General features: G+C 42.7%; 1 long non-coding RNA gene and 1 pseudogene across 1 annotated transcript; one reads left to right on the top strand and one right to left on the bottom strand.

Moving 5' to 3' along the window:
• LOC127371991 (RPA-related protein RADX-like) overlaps nucleotides 1–1,975 on the top strand; it is a 15,930-nt pseudogene extending 13,955 nt beyond the window's left edge.
• Nucleotides 1,976–2,051: 76 nt separating this feature from the next.
• On the bottom strand, nucleotides 2,052–3,566 carry LOC127372066 (uncharacterized). Its single transcript, XR_007886520.1, has 3 exons — nucleotides 3,533–3,566; nucleotides 3,110–3,368; nucleotides 2,052–2,370 (listed from the first exon to the last, which is right to left on the bottom strand). It is a non-coding gene; the product is annotated as an uncharacterized LOC127372066 (long non-coding RNA).
• Between the last annotated feature and the right edge of the window lie 1,337 nt (nucleotides 3,567–4,903).

The raw sequence follows: 4,903 nt of genomic DNA, 5'->3' as shown, positions 1-4,903 counted from the left end.
AATAATAATAATAATATTAATTATTAATAATAATAATAGTGTGTCTGTGTGCAGTCATTCTGTTTGAAGCATCGATGGAGTTTCTAGAAAATACAAACGCAGATGAAGAAGAGGACGATGACGATGAAGACACCTCGTCCTTCGTCACCGCGCCCCTGCACCCCTCTTTCTCACCGGTTGCCGCGGAGACGCTGCCGATGCGTTACGACCACGGCCGCAGGGAGGAGCAGGCGGACGCCGTGGAGATCGGGGGGAGAGCGGACGCCATCGGGACGTTTGACTCCGCCCTCGAAGACTACTACACCCTGAGACTGAGAGGTGCTTTTATTGATTACTGATTATTGAATACTAATAATATCAATAATAATGTAATATTAATGTTTTGCAGCTTTGTCAGACGGAGTGTCGGTGGACGCCATCTTCCTCCCTCACTCCTCCTCTTCCTCTCCTCCCCTCCATCATCACGCCAACACCTGGATCTCCATCTTATCACACGGAGCCTTCTCCTCACACACACCCCCACCTTCCCCAGGTGAGACACACACACACACACACACACACACACACAGACACACACACACACACACACACACACACACACACACACACACACACACACACACACACACACACAAACACACACACACACACACACACACACACACACACACACACACACACACACACACACACACACACACACACACACACACACAGACAGACAGACAGACACAGACACAGACACACACACACACACACACACACACACACACACACACACACAGACAGACAGACACACACACACACACACACACACACACACACACACACACACACACACACACACACACACACACACAAAGGTTTCTGCCCATATAAGGTCAGAGAACGTAGAAACACTAATTTAAATGATGGTCTTAATGTTCTGGTTAATTTGTGTTTAATTAATTATTAAAATTATTGATTTAAATTATTAATTATATTAACTCTCTCTCGCTCTCTCAGGTGACCTCATCGGCACGGCGCCCCAGCTGTCCAATCAGAGGCTGGTGTGCGTCCTGGAGGCGTGTCACCTGGGCGGAGCCACAACTGAGCTCATCCTGAGCCGAGCTTTCCACCTGACCGACTGACACACACACACACACACACACACACACACACACACACACACACACACACACACACACACACACACACACACACACACACACACACAGATCTTCCACTGATGCATGATGGGAGTTGTTTTTAAAGTTTGATTTGTAACTTATTCTTTTTTTATGTTTTTGTAAAATAATTGATCATTTGTAATATTTCAAAAGTATTTTATGGTTTTTAAATGTACAGGTCACATGTTCATGCACTTTACTGACACTGGGTGTTGTAGTTTAAAACTCTTTAATTGGACTACATTATAGACACTGTTTAGTTTGTAGCTGTTTTTTGTATGCCCAGTGGGATTCTGGGATTTGTAGTTCTTTTCTTGGTAACACCTGATGATGTATTATATTAACTATATAGGTGAAATCAATAAAATACAGATCTGTAAGAACTTATACGCAGACTGGAAGAAGAAGACAAGAAGAACAACTTTGTGTTTAAAGGAGAAATAAATCTCACTCTTTAGTTCCTATTGAATAATAACAGGATTATTAACAGTGCTAACCAGCTGGCTAAGCTACACCTCTTTCATCCTTTCCTATACTTAGTTATGTTATGCTATGACTTTTTCTTCCCTTGAACCTCGTTAATATTTAATTGGAACCAAATATTTAAATATTTAAGCGTCTAAAATGATTCAGAAACACAGATATGTTCTGACAAACATTCAGGATATTCTGAAGGTTTTTGTTTAATACTTATTGTTGTATTTTGGAAGAAGCTGTAGATTGTTTCTGAGTGTCGACCGACATGTTCTTGTTGTATAAACTGAGAGTTTTCATTACAGTTAATGAATAAATTCTTCTCTCACTTCGCTGTATTGTCCTCATTAGTTTTTTTTTTTCAGACAACAAGAGAATGAATGAAAAAAAATATGAGCCAATCATATTTTATATCTGTTTGTCTCATTGATGAGTTTTATTAGTTTGAACGAAGAGCTCTGTGGTACAGAATACAGATGATCAATAAACTGGACAGGAGACGAGCAGGAACTGATCAGTCTGCTGTGCTGGGATCAGATCATTGTTCAGGTGACAGTGGGCGGAGCCTGTTTAACTGCGCTGGCTGTGTTTCTGGCAGATGTAGCGATACTTGTTGGAGCAGTTGATGTTGTTGAGGCGTCCGTCGTTGTGAAGATGAGCGCAGGAGTCATCACCGGGGTCGCAACTGTAAGCGACCCAATCGTCAGGCTTACCGGGTCTCCACCGCCTGAAAACACCAGATAGACCTACCTTTATCTTTATCCTCAGTCTATTAGCATATTTATTGTAGCATTGTCTGCAGTTTGTCTGAAGGCCAGGTTGTAAGACACAGGCTACCAACCATCAGAAACACCTCTGTGTGCACCCACTGCTTTATGAGACTACTGAAAGTGCCACAGGCTGCTGGTTAATACTCAACACACAGACCATGTGTCAGCTGTTTCCTTTCTGACTGACAATGAGGAACTATAGTCACATTTATAGAGCAGTTCATTAATTAATGAGAGAGACATAATACTGAGTAAATGCTATGTAGTCCCTCATTACTTCACCATCATCTTACAGTTACTTCTCTTTGTAGCAACATCAACATACATATTACCCAGCAAGCATCACCCAACAAAAAGAAAGATCAGCTGCCACCAGAGTGACCCGCCCCATTTGTTTGCCAAGAAAAAGGGTTGGAGGAAGGAGGAAACAAGTGAACTCTGTTTTTGTCTGAATGAGGTGAACTGACTTAATGAACTTAATGAAAATAGAAATCTGTACAAACTGCAAAGATGTGACACAACGAACCGAATCAGACCTGAAGCACTGCGATGCTCTGACCTTCAGACAGACCAAAAATCACATCGTCACAAGTTTTATAATTAATTCTTGTGACTCATCACATTCACAATATCAGTCATAAATAATTCCAATATGATTGTTATGCTCTTTTGTAATAAAATAAATGTTTTACTGACTTTTGCATTCTGCTTTTCTCTGGATTAGTTTCTGTTATTTATTTCTGTTGTCGGGTACTTTCCTGTCCACCATGTTGTCTTCAATGTGTTTTGGGGAGTGGTCTATGTTCTGGATTAATTTAAGGTGCTGGAGATGGAGACTAGAGGAAGTTCAGTGCTGTCATAGACTGATCAGGATCCATATCTGGGCTTGGTGTTGAGCCAGTTCAGGCCTCTAGTGGAGATATGGGATGGGAACCTCTTTGGGTTTTGGAACGACCTGTGAGGATGAGGACATTTCACATCGTCGTCACTAATGAGCAGTTTCTCATTTATCTTCCAGAACAGGTTCCTGTGTGATATTCAGGAGATCAGGAGTAAAATGTTGTTACATTAAAAACACACAGAACAGAAGAGCACCACAACTGTTGGCTCAACACTTACGAGGACTGTTTCCTAACCCGGGTCTGTTGTGATCGATCCCGCACTGCAGCCATCAAAGAGGGGAAGATGTTTCTTCACATCTGAACTTTTCTGTTGTCTGCCTGTGAAATCTACGTAGTGTCTGCAATGTGCAGGGAAAAGTCGACATGAAGACAAGAAGAAAAGTGAATCAGTGACTGGGTCCCAGTCTGTGACTCAAACATTCACAGTCAGTGCGACAGTCGCCTTCCAAAGGCTTCACACCCAACAGTTTCCCTGTCTCCTTGTTGTGACTCCATTTCCTCCTCTTGTGTGGTGATTTGCATTATATTCGGCCTAATTATGCAGAGTTTGTGACTTTGTGGTGACTCACTGTTTCTCTGTTGGGTCTAGTGAACAGCAACCTGCTCTTGACCCACATGTTGTACAGTTTGACTGACAAACAGCCTTCAGTGCCTTCTTCACAGCCATTGGTTAAAAACACTGATTTTAGAAAAGCCAATCACAGTGTGGGACAATGTCTCAATAAAGGTTATTGTTATTAATAAACCTTAGACGACACGTCTGAGCAGGTTCCTCCCTGGGGGTGGAGTCGGGTTGTCATGGAGATTCAGTCAGGTCCCGAGCTGTGGCAGCCTCAGCCAGTTACTATGGATGTAAAGTTCTTATGGGGGCAGCAGTGTACTCCCAGGGGAGTAACAGTGAATGTACTTGAGCCGTGTGCAGCTCTCAAAGTGCAGTCACACTCATGGACTCAATAATATCAGAATAGATACTCAGAAATACAATGCAGTGTGTGTATCACGAGGGAGGAGAAGGAGGGTTGTTATGGCAAACATGTAAAGTAGGCAAACAAAGTGGTGTCATTTGTCAGTCCTGTCCCTGAATGCACCGTCCTTTATGATGTTGTGTATAAACAACTAACAGGACAGTACTGGACCTGGTCTCATCTTCTTGTCCTGGTTTGCACTCATATGGCTGATGAGTTGTAGTCTATGGATTATTGAGTTTTGGAAGACAAACTGAATTCATTTAAAGCCGAACCGGCCTGACCACTTACACACACATAGCAACTAATCAGAGTCCAGGAAGAAACAGGCTGCTGCTCACAGACACAGTTTGATCACTTATTTCACGTTATCAAAATGCATTTTTCACTTTTCGTATCATTTCACACAATTGAGTCTCCGCTGACCGACCTTAGCTAAACAAACTCAGACTGTGTCACAATCCTTCATCCTTTCCTGCACGTCCAAAACTCATCAAATGTGGCATCTACTTTAAATGACACAGCTGTGGGCGGCTGTGGCTCAGAGGTAAAGCTAATCCACTAATTGGGATGTTGCTGGTTCGATCCCCGGCTCCTCTCGCTCTCGCTGCATGTCGCAGTGT

Source organism: Dicentrarchus labrax, unplaced genomic scaffold (genome assembly GCF_905237075.1).
Source record: "Dicentrarchus labrax unplaced genomic scaffold, dlabrax2021, whole genome shotgun sequence".
Lineage (NCBI taxonomy): Eukaryota > Metazoa > Chordata > Actinopteri > Moronidae > Dicentrarchus > Dicentrarchus labrax.
This window is presented reverse-complemented; position numbering and strand designations above follow the sequence as displayed.